We start from the raw sequence: 20,026 nt of genomic DNA on the forward strand, positions 1-20,026 counted from the left end.
CCCAGAACCAATTTTAGGCATCATTATTGTTGTGCTTTTTAGTAGATGTGTTGAAAAGGATAAACACCATCTAGACTTGAAAGGCATCTCAAAATTCTCATGTGTTGTGCTACCTCAATATCTGTTAGCTTTGTTCCAACCAACAAATCCATGAATTCAATTCCAGGTTTCATGTGTTCTCTCAGAGTAGTACAAACAACCCTTGTGAGAGGAGATGAGTGCTACGATGAAAAATTCTTAAATGCAACAACAATATGTTGGCCACTTACAAATGATAATGGTAAGAGGGGTAAACCAAATAGTTGCAACACGTCCTCTATACCCTTTTTCTTAGCAAAACCCCCCATATGTATCTGTGTTATGCAAATTATTCTCTAAGAGACGTGTATCATTTCTTATACAATATGGAAAAATATTCTATGTTTGAATACAAATTTTCAGTAGAAGTATCAACCCCCTAGCTTTGATTTTTCCCTCGATGGTTCATCTCCATCCACTGAACTAACTATTTTTTGTTCTAAATCAATTTCCATGGGAATAAACACAGAAGAGTTGGCATATTCTTACAGTAGGGAAGACAATTCATCACCAGATCCAAGTTTTGCAATAGTATTTAAGATTTCAATCAATACATCCACACCAAGACCCCTCAAAGAAGTAGAATGTTGCATAAGCTCATCCAAGGTAGATGATAAACACCTAGGAGTGTCACCTGCCAAAGCCAGTAAGTAGATTTTAGATGTAAAAAAAATCACAAAACATCTTAGAGAACCACGATCATTAATAGCTTGAAGAACAAGTTTATTAAGGCACAAAGTATCCAAAAATTGTGTTATACAAGATACTACATCTACAAAAGGGTAGAAAACAATCATGATGGCATCAAAAAAAGCATTAGGTAAACCAATAACATCTAGAACAAAAATATAAAGTTGGATATTTGTTAATAAGATCACTCATTACTGCAGATGTAAGTGAAAATACCCCACCACAAAAGTTCTTTTATCTTTTGAACATAGTGCACAGGCAAAAAATGGAAAAAAACTCTCTTCAAATCCATATAGGTAACAAAATTTTATGGTTAACATACATCACTCTTACCCACATTCTTGCCAGACATAAATTCCAAGGATCCATGAGTTTCAAAATACAATACATCATCGGACTTAAATATTGTATCCAAAAATGAGTGATAAGAAACAAATCCATGGTGCAGACTTGTTGATTTTGTGAAAATAAGCCTCATTGGATCGCCTTCATATTTGAAAGTTGGTTGCACTCCAATGAAAACATTGTCGAAATGTTTTCCATATACAAGTAGGTTCTCCCCATCATAATTAAGGTTCCCTGGAGGTTTTCCCCAGTTTTCTTCCAAAGCCTTAGCATAAGGTGTGAGTTGTTGGTACTCTCTCACATTCATTTTGTAAGAAATATTAAGATTTGGGTTGTTGAAATTAACTTATTTTACATGAATTATGTCTTCAATCAGTGCTTCAGAAGTATCTGGAAAACCTTCTACATTATATCCATATGTCTTTAGTTCATGTAATACACTGAAAATTGAAGAGAATACATTGAGGTAGGTTGTAGTGCCAACATTGGCTTTGTTAGGTGGGAAGCTAAATACATATACAATTATTTTCTTGTCCTCCTACAAACATGCAAGTAATAATATATTGCATCAGTGAAAATTGTCATTATACCTAACTTCAATTATCTCAATTAGGTTGTAACATGCAAAACAAATTGAAATGACATTTTGACATGATCACCTTTGCTATTTTCTTTAGCTAAGCCCACTTGATATCCCTTGTACAAAATTGTTCAAAACACTTATGAAGTGCATGGGACTTGCCTACACATCAATATAAAGAAGTTAGAAACATTTTTTTATGACCACTTCAAAAGAACCCTGCAATGGCTCAAGAGAAACTTTTATCCTACATATGTGTATGGTACCATGACCCCTATTTTGGTATTCTGACATCAATGTAATGATAATTTGAATTTCACAACAAGGTTGCCAATTTCAGACATATTATATTGTTAACATGTAATCTAATTGATGAACTTGCTAAAACAATGTTCAGAAAAACAATGAAACCTACCCATTCTTACATCACAGCCTGAGAAACAATCGGCTCCAAACCACCATCAAGCTTAGGAAGAGAAATATTCCATGCAACCTGAATTGGATGCAATCCCAATGTGTTGATAAGCCATTCCTCTGTAGTATAGAACACTAGTGGCAAGGCCACAATGTAGGGAACATCAAGCTTGGACAAAGCTTGTATAGCACGAGGATGATCCTATCTAGCAGGTCCACCCACAAGTGTAAACATAGTCAAGGAAACCAAAACATCTACAAGAGATTTCTTTGTTATTGGATCATACAAGAAACACTCCATAGGGGTGGAAAAATCTAATCCACCTAAAAATATTGGCACAACCTTTGCACCTCTAGCTTCCAATTCCATCACAACAACCACATAGTGACTATCGTCACCAATAATAATGTGGCTTCATTGCAAGGTGATACCAATGACTGGTGCATTTAGGTTTTTGAGTTTCTCATTTGCATCCTTTCTAGTGTCATACCAATTCAAATACTCTTTAACATCATCATACATGTAAGGAGCTAGAGGGTGCCATATTCTTGTGTCCAAATAGACAACTAGATCAACAAACTCCAATTGTGTTTTATTGAGAGCAGACACATACAACCCAACAATCATCTTAAAGAAGTTTTCAATATTCTCTAGGGATCCACCTAACCAAAACTACAAACTCATGATATAGGCTCTAGCATCTTGAGCCTTGTTTCTTGGAAAATACTTGAGGACTTTGGGTAGGGTCCTAACAAGCTTAAGCATGCTTTACTCAAAGCCCGATGACTTCTTATTTCTTTTAAACATTTGAAAGAAAGGAATTTTGGATTGGCCCAACTGATACATACTAAGCATGGTTACTAGGTATCTGATGCCTTAGAAGGAAGGATTATTATTTTGGCTCCTCAAAGACAAAATGGGCTCAACTGACTCTAATCACACTTCAGCAAGTGACACATTTGCAAAGAGAGATATCTTTGGTGATCTTAACCAAAAATAAGGTACATTGAAATTCAGCATTGACTATCAAGGTAGCCATCCTATTGGTGATGAAGAGGTTATGTCCTCTCATACTATGGGCACTAACAATGTATGTGATATCTCGGGAAAAGTTTTTCCCGATTGTAAGGTTGAACTATCTTCCAGGTCCCTTGATTGATTCAAGTGCTCTAGTAGAAAAGAAAATGATAATTGATGAGAATTGCAGGTAGAGGCTTTCAAATCCAATTATTTATGTGGTAATGATTATTTTCTTGAAATATCTTGGAATGGGTGCAATCAAAGAGATGAGGAAGCACCTAAAGCTGGTCTCCAAAAGGAATACCATGAAGGGTAAGAACTTTGTCAATAATCCAGCCATTTCCATTATTAAGATTTGACTTTTGTTGAATACTTGTGATCTCTATACAAAACCTAGAAACATTTCTATTGAACTTGTACCAGATCTATCTTTGGTATACTTTTTGTTTGTAAATTTCCCATGTTGTGGTTTTGTAGTTCAGACAACCATATTTCTCCATTATCTCTTTGTCTAAGAAACCCCCGTCATATAACTCCATGAGTGACTCAACCTGTCATTAGGAATTGCAAAAAAAATATTAGTAGGGATGTCTTTCTGAGCAACAAGTAATACTGAATTAGTAAGAGCCACTTTCTGTAGGCTGTTGAGTTTCATTGTTTATTATATCAATGATGTAGCATGATCTTACCAAAACAAACCATCAACACAATAGTTTGAACTTTGTCTGAAACAACCTAAATATCAGAACGATAACTTCACAAGAATGCAGAACAGGGTAATGCCTCATGAATTGAGATACTTACACTAAATGGTAATTTTTGTGAATGGACCTTGGTCATGCTCACTTCCTCGACACCCAAAAAATATCCAGAATATTCATTTTGGAGATCCCCTGAATCTGTCGGTTCTTCATCCTCTACTATTTGCATCTTTTTCTCAAGACTCAGTGCCCTATTCCTCCATAGTGCCATGATTTTCTTGTTTGACATATAAATTGTAGTTTCTCAGGAATCAGACAAGAAAGATATTTCAAGCTTTGTTCAAAATACCAAACTAGCTTGTCTCAAATTCATGCACATCCACTCTTTATTTTCAATTTGCTTTATTGGAATTCATGCAAATCAATCCTCTTTCATTGATCCAATATTACTTCTGCCATTTTTACAAGTGACAAAGGACAATGTATGGTTTCTACAATGAGAAAAGAACTCAATGTGTACTTGCATGCAACATTGTAGGAAACAAAGGACTGAAAATGGAACTTGAGTCTTCCTTTGTCATCTGTGTACTTTGCACCATGGCTAGCATCAAGGCCTCTGCCTCTATGAAGGAATATGACCATAGATGGAATACGCATTGATATTGAGAAGGATGAAACTCCACTATTTCTTCTTTATATTCCCATAGAAAGGAAAATTTGGTTTTATGTCCTAAGAAATTTGCATAGAAACCTAGCATCCTTGCAGATAAGAATAAGTGACCCTAAAAAACATAAATTCACTTGAGACCTATGTTCTGGTATGTTATTTGTAACAAATCATGCAAATGTATCTAAGTGAGGCATAGATACCTGAAGAGGAATTTTACGTTTCAAGTAGCAAGAAAAATCATTAATCAGAAACTCACTTGGAAGTGAAAATAGCTTCTGGAATGTTGAATTTGTCTGAGGTGAGTTCTAGGCAATCTGCATAGAATTATTTCTCATTCTCATGATGTCCAGAAAAATAGAGAAATCCATTGAACTATACGTATGCCAAGGAAAAGACAAGTATCTACTTGAGATTTAATATCGAAAGATGAATACCTTTTTTCCAACTTCATTTTCCATCTTTGTTATGTATTGAGTAACCACATCAGGACCCTTTGTATTTGTCAGAAATATCCTAAGGTGCAGCTTTGATTGGCAAGCTTGTGTCAGTCTTCCCTGAAGTGGGATCCACAAATCAGCTAGTTCTTGTGAAGTAAATTTCAGAAAATTGATCTCAGCATACCCTAGAGATGTAGCCTCAGCAAAAGGCCCTTCAAAGTAAAATACTTCTACATCCATCATAGAAGGAGGGTCTTTTGTCGTATCATATTTGAATATTTCTATAGAATTATTTGGAGAATGAAATTTAGAAAGGAAATCATGAACAAAAGCATGAATAAGCATAGAATATCAAGCACAAAATATCTTGATAGTTTTATGACATTTTACCATGCCATTGAGGATCTAGTGTCTGCAGTTTGATTGAACTTGTTTGGGGTTTCCCATTACAAGTAAATACCACATATGGATATGAATAACTAGTAGCATCTACAACAAAGAAATTATTTCCTTCAATTAGGGAGACTGTTAGTAGCCATCCATCTCCTTGTGCTTTAATTCCATGATCACCAGCTATAATCAAGCCATGAATAATTTTGAGAAACCAAAATGTTTTTAACAATTTCCAATCTTACTTTTATCTAAATAAGAGCTCTAGGAACTGAAATGGATCAGAGCATGAATGACATATTGTCTTACCCTTTTGGAACTATGCATGCATGAAATGTGAAATCATCTTGAAAATATGCTCCACTTGGAGAACAAGTAACCCACATGTAATAACTTCTCCCAAAGAATCAGGTAAATCTAGCCCACCAAATTCCAAGCCCTGCATCACACTGGGATTGGCCAGGAAGATGTGAAAAAGGAGATATGCCAAAGAAAATAATGTAGATACCAAGGTAAAAACCCCAATGTAACTAACAATAAGCTTCCATTCTGATTGGGGATCCATCTGCAAATCTAATCTTGGTTGTTCTTGCTCAGAGGCCAAGGATGAAACATCCAGTGGTGTAGCATATGATGAGCCCCAAAAATGGATAATTTTATGGGCTCATTAAACCTCCTAATTCGACTTAATCCACCATTATCATTAGTCTATTGCATGTTTTTGATTATATTTATGCTAATAGAGTGAATTGGGTTAGTCATTATGCCAACAAGTCTAATGGGTGCTTTGTGCATATTTTTAGTCAATTTTGAGACAAAATCAAAGGTTTTAATGAGCACTTAGCAGCCAAATTCGTGGAAGAACAAGGGAGAGGATTTGTAGGAAGGTGTCCCCTTCATTTATGGGCCCTTACATCGAATTCTCCACCATCATCTCGGAGTTCAAGGGCCACCAAATCAATTATCACAAGGGCAGCCGAGCAATTGCTAGTAAAAGTGTTGTTAACTACAAGTTTTGGCAGTCGAGTTCCTAAAGTTTAGGAGGGATGTTGGGGTCCTCAATTTGTATAAATAAGAGGGCTTAGGGCCTCATTTCAGTTAGTCACTTTGTAGGCATAATTTAGCTAGTTTGTAGTTCGATTTTAGTCATTTTTAAGGTAGTAGGCTAGCTTTGCATTTCAACACATTTTCAAGATTTTCCTTGTCGACAGTTTTTGGAATGTAACTATTCCTTTGATCAATAAAGATGAATCCAGCTTTGCACCAGCTCTAAATCTCTCTTAGCAAGCTGTAGCTCTTGGGGTTGGGCCCATCTCAAGTTCCCAGTACCTCCTTTGTTTACCTTTATGTGTTTTTGCTGCATTCTTAGAATAAAATCCGCTATTTAGATTTAAATCTTGTTTTGTTGTTTAGATTTCTTTTGATGTTTAAAAAAGATTTTCATGTTCAGATTGAGTTGATAGGTTAATAACAGGGAATATCTTCAGAAAAAGGGCCATCAAGCACCTCTGATTTCACCTCTCCCTCAGTGGGATCAGGAGCTGGGATCAAGGCGACCTTGCTGCCACCAAAAACACTATCTTTGCTTCCCCATGCAATCATTAGTGTTCGATTTTTAATTGCAGAAGTTGGTTACATCTTCAGATTCTTGATTGCTTCGTTGCATATTTATTTCATCTGATTTCAGTGCAAATAAACTTCTGTTCCATTTCTTTGTTGTTATCTAGGTCAAAATAGACTAACGTAACTAGGTCCTTGATTTTCCAAATCCTTGTTTGTTTCGTTTGAAAAACAACTTGCAGAGCACCTGTTATCCTTCTTTATCTACCCATTCTCCATCAATCCCACCTGCTTCATCCTCTACTTAGAATCCTTGCCTTACATTTTCCATTTGCTCACTCTGCCCTGAATTCCCATATTATTGTGCAACATTGCTCTACCTCTCCTTGAACAAATCCAACCATCCTTGCCACTTCTCATCTCCATTCTCCAAGTCTTGGACCTCCTCACATCCTTATCTCACCTCCATACCCACTCCTTCATCTTTCCTCCTCCATCCATCCTCCAAAATCCCATTTTTGAACATCTTGTAGAAAATTACAGAACATCCTGTAGAAATCCCAGAACATCCTGTAGAACCCCTGCAGACTTCCTATAGAAGCTCACGAATGAGGTTTCTTGATAGAAAAACTCTGTGAAACTCTCTGGAAGGGTGTTAGGGACCCCTTAGGCCCTCTTTGAACCTTCCCGACCTCCTCCAAGCATTTCCTCTCACCAATCCACCTCTGCACAGTCAAAACCAGTTAAAAGCACATGCATGATAATTCTAACAACTTATTCAAAAATACAAAAAGATGTTTTTTTCAGATGTTAATGTAGAAGTAGCTTAGACACATGCATTTTACCTTCCTAGAAGTCAATGGCATCTCTTTCAGTAGCTTGCATCCTCTTTCTTGCATCAGTAGGGCTAGCTGGTAAAATTAGGGTTTGCTAGGGTTTACATTTCCTTTCAGCTTTCCAGTTTCTTTCTGCAAGTAGATTAGCCTTCTTTGAGTTAGCTTTCATCCATCAGTTAAAAAGATTCTTCTAAGAGCTCATAGAAGTTGGTTTAATCCCCTAGCGGACTTGTGCTAGCTGACCAAGTGACAGCTGCAGTAAGAGCTAGTACTTGTGCATACAGCACCGTCACTTCCAAGTTTGTTACGAACTACCGGGTTAAGAAAATTAAAGAAGGGAGTTCCAGGAGTTGCAGCAGTATTGCTGCAATACTGGGGCTCACCACTCTTTTTGGCGCCATTGCCGGGGAAGCGTCAGAGTATTGGTGATTGCTGTTTTTCTTCTATTTTCCTCCTCTAACCTTTTGCTAAGTAGTTTATTTCAGTTCCATTCTGCAATTTCATTTCTGCAAAAGTAAATTAGACATTTCCTGCTTTCATAGATTAGCCTTTCAATTCCGCAATTTCAATTCTGCAAGCGTAGAATAGAATTTCAATTCTGCAAGCATAGATTAGCATTTCATTCCTGCAATTTCATTTGAGCAAAATAGATTAGTCCTTTCCTGCTTTCATTTCAATTCCGCATTTTCATTTCAGCAAGATAGTTAGTTGCAGTTCAATCTATTTTAGTTTTGTAGGTACAAGTAGAAAAAAACAAAAATCAACCAAAAAGATTTCCTTTCATGCCTTGTAGGAGTAGAGATAATTCAAAAAAATGATTTCACAACACCCCCACTACTTCACACAGCCAACCTTCTCTCTTTTCCGATGGCTTTGATTAAAGAACCCTTAAGTGGACAGCAAGACATATTTGAAGAACCTCAAGGGAAGAAGAAGAAGAAAACATTCCTCTAGAGCAGATGGCTACAAATAGAAATGTTGGGAGTAGTACCTTGTCCAAAAACAAATTTGTAGATCAGATGGAAGATTTCAAGAGCGAGGTAAGGCAGTTTCTTGCCATGCAGCTGGATACCTTGCGGATCCAAAAGAAGCAAGAAGAAGTCAAGAGGGCTTTGGTCATATTTTGTCCTAGGTGCACTAGAAAGCATCCTAGGAACAAATGTCCAATACACTCCCTAGAAGTGTGTTTCGTCTTTGAAGAATACCATCCTACGAATTAGTGCCCTTCCTTGCCTGGACTTAAAGCTGCATATCAGAGAGCCAAAGGAGCCACTGAATCACTCTATTATATGAACCAAAGGAGGCCACATGGACCCATTCCCTACCAGAAGGGAATGCAAGGGACACCCCAGACCTATTACGACCCTTATCAAGCCACTTTCATGCCTTCTTGGGGTCCCCCTGCTCATCCTTCGTGGTCTACACCTCCTCCTTGGTCATATCCTCCTCAATATTATGCCCAACCAGCTGCTCATTCATTTCACTCTTATGCTCAGCCACAACCTCAGTGGAATGCACCTCATCAGGGGTGGAGGCCCCAGTACAACTCTCCTCCTGCTCATTTGCCTCCACCACCTGCCCAACCACAACCCCATCCACATCCATCTCAAATATACACCCCCACTCAACTACCCATACCACCATTTCCAAACTCACACATTGGAATAGCTCAACCCAACAGCAAAGCTGAGGCACAACATGTCCAAATGACTCCTCTTGAGCTCAATGATCTTCACCATAACTTAGGAAGAGTATTGTAAAACAGAGATTATATTGACAACATCGAGGGACCAAAGGCAAAAGAAGATTCAAAAGAAAAGATCAAAGAACCATGGGCTGTACTTGATGAAGAGAAGGCATCAAAATCAGAGATCGAGAGAGTTCCCTCATGGTTACCATCAAACCCTCCATGTAGTCAAGAGAAAAGTCAGCACAAAGAGGAAGATGTGAAGGTCATGATAGAAAAAGATATGGAGAATGATCTAGATCAGCAAAAGGACCAAGGATATCAAAGCTATATTGAGACATGGTTCCAGACGGTCACTAAGTTGCAGCAGTACTCTCTTCTTCAGCTATGTTTGATCCCTTCAAAGTCAAATCATTTGGTCTCTGAAATCCGGATAGCTGTCAAAGCATGCATTTCAAGCCTAGACATCATCTTGTCTCTAATCTCGATGTGCACATGGCTCCATTGGAAGTATTCTTATACTTGAAAAGAATTTTGTTTTTCAAGTAGGGTAGGGTAGAAAAAAGAAAAAAATGAAAAAATGGAAATAAGAGGAAAAATCTAAGGTGAAAACCTCCTCGGAGGCACCTTAGATTGGCTCATTGATTGAAAACCTCCATGAGGCGGTCAATGGGTTGAAAAAAGAAGAAAAAAAGAGAAAAGAAAAAGAGAATAAGATCCCTGGGTGAAAACCTCCCTTGGAGGTGCCCAAGGCAGGCAATTAGGGTGAAAACCTCCATGAGGCGCCCTAGTTGTTTTCAAAAAAAAAGAAAAAAGAAAAAAGAAAGCAGGACTAATCTCTGTGAAAAATTGCAGGTTGCAGTGAATACTTTGCAGGAAAAGAGGGGTGCGCAAAACAAGGACAGGAGTCCGTACCAAGCTCCAGGACATCCCTTCAGACACTCCCTCCATGGCCACTCACCTCTCCTAGGATTTGGTCACATTCAGGTCAGGATTTGGCTTTCTACAGGAAGTTCCAGGCTTTTCTACAGGAAGTTCTAGGCGTTTCTACAGGAAGTTCTGAAACATCCTGGAGAACCTTTAGATGAACCAAATTAAATTTTAAAAGGGAATCTGGTGGTTGGAATCTGTTGGTTAGGCCTGCAAGTACCCCTGTTTCCCTCCCTCACCTTTTTCCATCATTTTTTCCACCTAATTGTGCTTCTACAGGAAGTTCCTGTAGAAATTAAAGGAAGCTAGAAATGGATTTCAAAAAGGTAGTTTGGCGAACATGCGAGCTTCCTCAAGGGTTTAGAAGTCCTCCTGCAATCTTCAAACTCCTCCTCCATCATCTCCATGCCTACATCACAGCCCAAGCTCATTTTTTTTTACCATGCAAAAACTTACAGAATGCTTTGAAGAAAAAAATACATAAAACAGAATTTGTTTTTTCCCTAGCTTGAAAACCATGCATCCATTTGCAAAAATGTTGTAGGGGGAGTTGTATAGGGACGATGGCAACATGCCCGAGCAATTTCAGCCAATTCCGGTGCACGGTTTCCAAGAAATCAGCCTCCATCACCTTCAGCCATTTTTGCATTTTCTCCATATCTATGCATCTGTTTCAAAACCTGTTTGATGGGGAGATGCACATTGGTGATAGCAGCCTACCCAAGTAGTTTCAACTGATTCTGATGCACGGTTTCAGAGAAATTGATCTCTGTAATCTTCAGCCATTTTCTATTTTTCTCGAAATATGTGCATCCATTGATCGCAATTTTGCTATGGGAGGTGCATAATGATGATAGGAACATGCTCAGCAAGTTTCAGATCGATCCAATCTATCGTTCTAGAGCAATGGCGAAAACAAGTTTTTGTCCTATGAAAATTCAACATCAGCAGCTTGAGGGTGCAGATCTGAACGTGGAAGCCAGCTCCTGTAGTGTGGATCCGACCAGAGGACACGTGCACAAGAAAACATCCATGAATCTGTAGCCAAGCCACCATGCAATCATAGAAACCAGTGCATTCAGCAAATGAAAGGCCACAACACCTCACAACAACCATTCGACTTCCAGGTATGTGACTAAAACTTGTTCCTCTATTTCATAAATCTAATTTGAGAACTGCATGAACGAATGGAATGGCGGATTAAGCCACGAATCTAGCAAGGTTAACCCGACATTGCCTTCTCTAGCACTCAGCCGGAAGTCATGCAGTACACGTGGACAGTCGACTCACGTGAAAATTAAAACAACCAGGAGTGTTGGCCGTTTAAACCTCAGTGCAAATGATGGCGGTGATTACAGGGGGAAAACATACAGTTCATGAACAACACTACCGTCTGCATGTGGCCACGTACACCTGGCCACTTCACTCCCTCACTACAAATCATGTAGCAATTACAAAAATGCTCAGCTGACTCTCACCACTCTCTGTTCAACTATGGTCACAACTGGAGCATGCGTCCACCACGTCCAGATCAGTTAACCAGTGGTCCTCTGCAAGATTCCTGCTTGATTTCTCAAGATTTCTACCATTTTTTAAAAAAATTCCCGCCTATTGAGCTCTACAGGAAGCGCAGTTTCGTTCTACAGGAAGTCTTCTACAGGAAATGCAGAAAACAACCATGCAAAAAGAAAACCTGTGATTTTCGGCGAATTTCAAGCTCCAAACAAGGTAGGATCGGGGAAACTTTGTTGAGCATGATTTTTTGGTGCAAAATGATGAATTGAACATGGAATTAAATTAAAAAAATGAGAGGAAAAGTCTGCCTACACATTGAAAAAAGTGAAAAGTCTGCTTGCATATTTTCTGAGTTCTACACAGTTCTTTTTTCCCTCTGCATTCGAAGTCTGGCTTCTTCTTTCTCACCTTCTTCTGAAAAGAGAGATGCAACCATAGGAACTAAGCCTGTGTGAAAGAATGAATTTGCAAGACTGTCCACTTTCTAGAAGAAAAAAACTATGTTATTTGTTCTCTGATCTGTCAAAAAAATTGATTTCTTTTCAAAAACTAAGAAGCAAATTCAGGTTGGAAAAGTTTGAAGAGAGGAAAAATTGGAAGTTGTTGTTGTGAAAAACACGAAAATTCCAGGAGCAATAACAAGTTTACAAGAGGGGAAATGACCTATATTTTTAGAAGAAAACACGGGCTTTTGCAAAATTTCTGGCTTCAAGAGAAGAAGAAAACAAACAGTTTTATTTGTTACATGTTTATGCAAAATAAGCGATGCAATTCTAGGGAAGAATCAGGCTTGAAGTATGTGGAAAAAACCAATGATGAGGGAGCACAAATCATTCAAGCAGAGGGAAAAACAAAGGAAGAACAGAAAAGAAAAAGACTACAGCAGAGAAGGCAGAAGCTAAACAAGATGAGAAGAAAGCCAAAACAGAGCGTGAGGAAGCAAGCTAACAAAGGCAGAGAAGACAAAAGAAGAGGAAAAAAAGGAGGAAGAGCCACATCTAGCCAAGCAAACCAAAATAGTTAAAACAGTTTCTACAGGAAGCATGAAAACCGTTTCTATAGGAAGCCAGAAAATAGTCAGCACAGGACTTTCTACAGGAAGTCTAAAAACAGAGGAACAAAAAGAGAAAATTGCCTGAGATTTTGGCCAGGGAGGCAGCAGCGATGCTTGCCACCATTAGCACACCTCCAAGACCAAAAAGGAAGAGAAAGAGGCAAATTTCCATGTACTTTACAGTGAAAAAGGAGCACACGGATAAAAGTGGGCAGACCCAAACCACAGTCAAAGGAGCAAATTGTCATTAAGGACACAAAAGCTAAACAAAAGGAGGAGCCTCCTTCAAAGATATCCATCAGCTATGAACGGGGAAGCCCGAAGACATCCACCTAGAGAGAAAGAATGAAAATGTTGGACACAAAGGCCTCTCTACAGGATGCTGAGATAGTTCTACTGGAAGCTGAGAATTCTCTAGGAAAAGGAGCACATGTAGTGGGAAGAAGCAGAGAGAAAAGCATGGTCTCATGACCAAGAAGAGGACATCACTTCAGGAGCTTGGCATGACAAGGAGGCCACCAAGGCCATCAAAGATGAGGAGATAGATTAATTGCTCAGAGGATGAGCAACACTTTCAGTAGGGGGTGATGATGAGCCCCAAAAATGGATAATTATATGGGCTCATTCAACCTCCTAATTTCACTTAATCCACCATTTTCATTAGTTTATTGCATGTTTTTTATTATATTTATGCTAATAGAGTGAATTGGGTTAGTCATTATGCCAACAAGTCTAATGGGTTCCTTGTGCAGATTTTTAGTCAATTTTGAGACAAAATCAAAGGTTTTAATGAGCACTTGGCAGACCAATTCATGGAAGAAGAAGGGAGAGGATTTGTAGGAAGGTGTCCCCTTCATTTATGGGCCCTTACCTTGAATTCTCCACCATCAGCTCAGAGTTCAAGGGCCACCAAATCAATTATCACAAGCGCAGCTGAGCAAGTGCTAGTAAAAGTGTTGTTAACTACAAGTTTTGGCAGCCGAGTTCCTAAAGTTTAGGAGGGATGTTGGGGTCCTCAATTTGTATAAATAAGAGGGCTTAGGGCCTCATTTCAGTTAGTCACTTTGTAGGCAAAAGTTAGCTAGTTTGTAGTTCGGTTTTAGTCATTTTTTAGGTAGTAGGCTACCTTTGCATTTCAGCACATTTTCAAGCTTTTCCTTGTGGACAGTTTTTGGAATGTAACTATTCTTTTGATCAATAAAGATGAATCCAGCTTTGCACTAGCTATAAATCTCTCTTAGGAGGCTGTAGCTCTTGGGGTTGGGCCCATCTCAAGTTCCCAGTACCTCCTTTGTTTACCTTTATGTGTTTTTGCTGCATTCTTAGAATAAAATCCGCTATTTAGATTTAAATTTTGTTTTGTTGTTTAGATTGCTTTTGATGTTTAAAAAAGATTTTCATGTTCAGATTGAGTTGATAGGTTAATAATAGGGAAGATCTTCAGAAAAAGGGCCATCAAGCACCTCTGATTTCACCTCTGCCTCAGTGGGATCAGGAGCTGGGATCAAGGCAACCTTGCTGCCACCAAAAACACTATATTTGCTTCCCCATGCAATTATTAGCATTCAATTTTTAATTGCAGAAGTTGGTTACATGTTCAAATTCTTGATTGCTTTTTTGCATAGTTATTTCATCTGATTTCAGTGCAAATAAATTTTTGTTCCATTTCTTTGTTGTTATCTAGGTCAAAATAGACTAACGTAACTAGGTCTTTGATTTTCCAAATCCTTGTTTGTTTCGTTTGAAAAACAACTTGCAGAGCACCTGTTATCCTTCTTTATCTGCCCATTCTCCATCAATCCCACTTGCTTCATTCTCTACTTAGAATCCTTGCCTTATGTTTTCCATTTGCTCACTCTGCCCTAAATTCCCATATTGTTGTGCAACATTGCTCTACCTCTCCTTGAACAAATCCAACCATCCTCGCCACTTCTCAGCTCCATTCTCCAAGTCCTGGACCTCCTCACACCCTTATCTCACCTCCATACCCACTCCTTCATCTTTCCTCCTCCATCCATCCTCCAAAATCCCATTTCTGAACATCTTGTAGAAAATTACAGAACATCCTGTAGAAATCCTAGAACATCATGTAGAACCCTTGCAGACTTCCTGTAGAAGCTCACGAATGAGGTTTCTTGATAGCCAAACTCTGTGAAACTCTTTGGAAGGGTGTTAGGGACCCCTTAGGCCCTCTCTGAACCTTCCCGACCTCCTCCAAGCATTTCCTCTCGCCAATCCACGTCTGCACAGTCAAAACCAGTTAAAAGCACATGCATGATAATAATAACAACTTATTCAAAAATACAAAAAGATGTTTTTTTCAGATGTTAATGTAGAAGTAGCTTAGACACATGCATTTTACCTTCCTAGAAGTAACTGGCATCTTTTTCAGTAGCTTGCATCCTCTTTCTTGCATCAGTAGGGCCAGCTGGTAAAATTAGGGTTTGCTAGGGTTTACATTTCCTTTCAGCTTTCCAGTTTCTTTCGGCGAGTAGATTAGCCTTCTTTGAGTTATCTTTCATCCATCAGTTAAAAAGCTTCTTCTAAGAGCTCATAGAAGTTGGCTTAAGCCCCTAGCGGGCTTGTGCCAGCTGACCAAGTGACAGCTGCGGCAAGAGCTAGTACTTGTGCATACAGCACCGTCGCTTCCAAGTTTGTTACGAACTACCGGGTTCATAAAATTAAAGAAGGGAGTTCCAGGAGTTGCAGCAGTATTGCTGCAATACTGGGGCTCACCAGCATACTAAGAAAGCAACTTGGAAAACTGTTGGTAGTTGTCCTTTAGTTATTTTCATCATTGTATGAATAAAATTCATTTTCCAGGAAATACAAAGATGGGAAGATTCCTCTTTAGTTGGTACTTTTGGTCCTGGTGTGATGCAGAAAAGTAATTCACACCTAAATGAACTTCCATATATAACATTTGGTGTAATTACACTTGGTAATACTGCAAAAACCTTCCCATTGGCTATGAGATAAGTTTTTTCTTTTGTACCTTTGACAACCTTCACCTGTTTAGTTACGGCTTTGGTGTATGTGACCACTATTTTCATGGGTTCCCCCAATAATTTTCTCTAAGGTACTTCATCAAGGTTAGTTTCCCCCTCTAGCTGTGCTAACTCACGCTTGAAATCACTATTGGGCCCAAAGAGAATGGAATTTAGATTTTGAGGACTATTAGCATAGGTATGGTCTAAAAGAATTCCTCCTGGAAGAGAGCTAGGAATTTCATGTTCGAGTGAATCTATGCTATGAAAGTCTTCTTCAAAAAACCGTATGATTGTTCTTCCTCTGAATTATCTTCAAAATCATGGTGATTTTATGATATTTTGACTCATCCTGTTGGGTCCCTATAATACTAGTGATTACCACATTACTATTGTAGTTGCATTCCTTATTAATATTGGTGTGCCCCTATTATCCCCATATTGTTATTACTGTGCCCCATAGAATCCCTCTATTGTTATTTTAGTGGCTTTATATTATTATTGTTAGGTCGATTGGGTTATATTGTGACTCCTTAGACTCCTATATATAGAAAGTGTTATAGACATTTTTGGACACTGCAACCCCAATCATACATGTCCATAAACCAAGGGCTCCTAAGTCCCTAAAAGTGTTGCTTCACACCCTAAAGGAACAAGGTCAGCTGATTACATCATCTCCCAGAAGTTCTCCACAGAAAACTGCTCAGAACTGGTCAAAGCTAGACCATACAGACTACCCAGTGCAGAGGGTGCGATGCATCTCACCTGCTCAGTATAAAAGGTGCGATGGGCGAGAGTAGACAAATGGAAGAGATAGTTTGCAAGATGGATCATCATGGAATCTTCCAGAAACTTCTCCTGTGACACTTGCCTCTCTGAATTCACCCAAGGATGAGTAAGAGATCATCAATCTCCAAGTGGAATCAAGAACTATCAGAGAGAGGACACTAATCAAAATCCCAGAAGATAACTCACCCCCCTGCAATCATCTATATATGGATCCGTCATCCCAGAGATCCAAAGGCTGGAATTTTGTATCTTGTAAGGAAGTGTTGTTGGTTTCTTGGTGGAATATCATAGTGTTGGGTGATCTAAGCTTTTCATGAGGTGAAGAAGGGCTTTCATGCTAGGAGGATGACGCTAGGTCAGAACAATTGGTTGTAATTCTCTTTGCTATTCTTGATATTAATAAAGCTATTCAAGTTTTTCTCCACATTCTTGTATGTTTGATGATATATGCATTTGTGTGGTCAATATATATCTGGTCCTATATTTTTTATGATTGTAGATCTCTGTTCTTCGATAGTATTATGCTTCTTTGATTCCATAGGTGCTCTTTGAAGCTGGGTAGATGAAGGAAAAGCGGCAAGGATCTGTCAAAAGGGAGAGGAACCAAGCAAGGAACCAAGCGCAAGACTGAGGTTGGTGTCCTTTGTTCCCCTCTTATCTACTTCTCATAAAGGAAAGCGAAAGTAGTTTTAGTTTGTTTGTTTCTAAGATAGCTACCAGTCTTAGTGGGACTAGCAGCTCCAAGTTGACACTAGATTTCCCGAAAACAAAATGGTGACTCCACTGGGGAGCGAATAGGTTGTTTGCTTGTCTATATTTGTTTGTTTTATAAACTTACAGATGGAGCCTGAAGTTAAGCTAGCTAGCCTTCGAACTGCATTTTCTATGCAAGTGAAAAGTAGATCAATGTTACTTCAGTCTATCTCCAGGTTTTGTTTATAAACTAAACAATCGATTTGCAAACATCCTAATTTCCCTAGTGGTGGCTCTAGTAACCTCATTGGATCAGCCCCTATGATTTCTATTTACTGACTATCATTAGCTCGGCCTAAATCCCTGAACTAAGCTGCAAACTGTGCCCCGGAACCAAGTTGAAGTCTCATCCCTGGACCATCGCACTTTCTCCTATTGGGAATCTAGATGCATCGCACCTCCCGTGTGCAGTAGGTGCGCTGCATCGAACTTTCCCTATGTTGTAGGTGCGTTGATCAGACAAGACCTCTTCTGCTCTGATATTTTGTTTTCTGTGTTCACTCCCTTCAGCTTTATTCAGGAGTTTTGTTGTCTGTGATCAGTATACCACTGTAGAAACTCCCTTCTTTTGCATGATTCTGCCTCCATAGTACAAAGAATTGTGAATGTTTTTATGTATTGTGCACCATTTACAATTCTCTTTTACAAAAAGTAACATAATCAAACTGTCGTCTTTTGATTTTGAAGTGTCGCAAGTGTCGTTTTCAGTCAAAGAAAAGAATTCTATTGTTCTTGATGGTAGATTATACAGTTACTCTTGTATTTGATTTGAATTAGTAGTTTTTCAAAGTGTCGAAAACAGTTTTCAATTCAAAATAGCAAAGTGTCGTCATTATCTTCCTTTTGTTTTTGAAGAGAAATTTGTTAGTACTGTCGCTTTGAAAAGATAATTCAGATTTGTACTTAGCATTCTTCTTGTCATTCACACATTAAGAAAGATGAAAACAAATACTTGCATGTGCATTTGCATTTAGACTGCTTGTTGGTTTGATTTAGGAAAGTGCATCTAGTGTGTGCTCTCTGCTCTATGTTGAAAGAATATCATCTCTCTTTCTTTAGTAGCTAGGATTTTCATTGCAAAAACAAGATTAAACGATTGTTTATCATCTTAGATTTCATTTTAGGAATTGTATATCTACATCACACGGTGAACTTGAAAGGAAAATTTCTTAAGAAAGTTCAACTGTAAAATAAATTCAATGAACATAAAAATGCTTTGGAACCTAACGCACAACATCTAGAAGTCTAGGCTAGAGACGTATTCCGGCGTCGTAAAGCCTGGAAACTATCGCTTTCATTGTTGGTTGGGTGATTCCTCCTCTTTGAGACGGCAAGTGCCAGTACGGACTTTTTCTCCCACGTACCATCGAGTATATATTAGGAGACCACAATAGGCTATATCCTTTATCCATAGGAAGTCGTGTATGCCGCCCTATCGATCGCAATGCACTGAACATAGCATTCGGGAAGATTGACTTCCATACCATAAAAATTATTCTGTAGTTTTGCAATTGGTATGGTAATCCCTCTATCTAGATTTCCAGAGTAGTCTCTTTCATTCCTTTTCAGACTCCTTAAATGAAAAGGTCCATCTGAGCACTTGTCACTTTAGGATCATTAAAAATCGAAGGCGACTAGAGTCATCTTTTGTTTTTTCTTGATTCTTAAAAATTGAAAAAACAAGTTGTGTCAAAGCGTCTAAAATTTATTTTAAATCAGAATAATATCACCATTCCCGCGTTGGTCTTAGGTTGAGAAAAATGGAGTCCACCAACCAAGGATTTCCCCTTAGAGGAAATCCTAGTCCTTTCTCCTGTTGGGGAGATGTTGGTGCACCTCATATGGCCACATTGTCACTTCCAGGATTAACGATTAGCTTCCCAATATGGCTCTTCTCAACCTCCATCATTCAGAACACCGTGACTCCTGAACAATCAAGTTGGCAACTAGATGATACTAAAGTTACCCCCCCACCTTCTACTTCATATGATTCTCCCTCTCCTCCTTCCTCTTTGCTTGATGAAGCTGGTAAAGCCAAAAATCGAGTAACTAAGAAGGAGAAGAAAGGGAAGGAGAAGAAAGAGAAGAAGAAGAAGGAGCCAAAGGAAAAAAGGGGTAACCAGGCATCGTCTAGTGAAAATCCACACACTGCACCATAAATCTCCATGTGTCATTTGCAAAGGGGACCACTATCATCGAGATTGTCCTTGCATCCCTTGGATCTTAAGGGGCTAGTCTCCTCGTTTGCACAATCCGATGTCATCAACCTCTGAAGATCATGTTGAAAGTACACCATCAACTAGTGAAAACGAAGCATTTGGACAGAAAAGGAAATGTAAATTTCCCTGTAAACTGTGTGAAGGTGATCACGTCATCCACCGTTGTCCCTTCCTAGACGAAGCTAAAAGAGTCTTGGATGACCATCCTGCTTCACCGCTATGGCTTCCTCCTGGATACAAGAAACTCTTGCTGAGTCCATCACTAGTTGAAAATCCGACCGACACGCCATTGTGGTCGGTCGAAGCATCTATCATTGAAGATAAACCCGCTGAATCCATACCAGATGAAAGTCAAAAGGTTGAGGTGGCA

General features: G+C 38.8%; 2 pseudogenes; both read right to left on the minus strand.

Moving 5' to 3' along the window:
- Positions 1-1,081: 1,081 nt before the first annotated feature.
- On the minus strand, positions 1,082-2,963 carry LOC149219534 (magnesium-chelatase subunit ChlH, chloroplastic pseudogene; annotated as a pseudogene).
- A 443-nt stretch (positions 2,964-3,406) lies between these two features.
- Positions 3,407-19,343, minus strand: LOC149219535 (C2 and GRAM domain-containing protein At1g03370-like; annotated as a pseudogene).
- Positions 19,344-20,026: the final 683 nt, after the last annotated feature.

This window comes from Pinus tabuliformis, chromosome Q (assembly GCF_031772625.1).
Source record: "Pinus tabuliformis cultivar Carrire ecotype Pingquan chromosome Q, CPIR1, whole genome shotgun sequence".
In the NCBI taxonomy this organism is placed as follows: Eukaryota; Viridiplantae; Streptophyta; class Pinopsida; order Pinales; family Pinaceae; genus Pinus; species Pinus tabuliformis.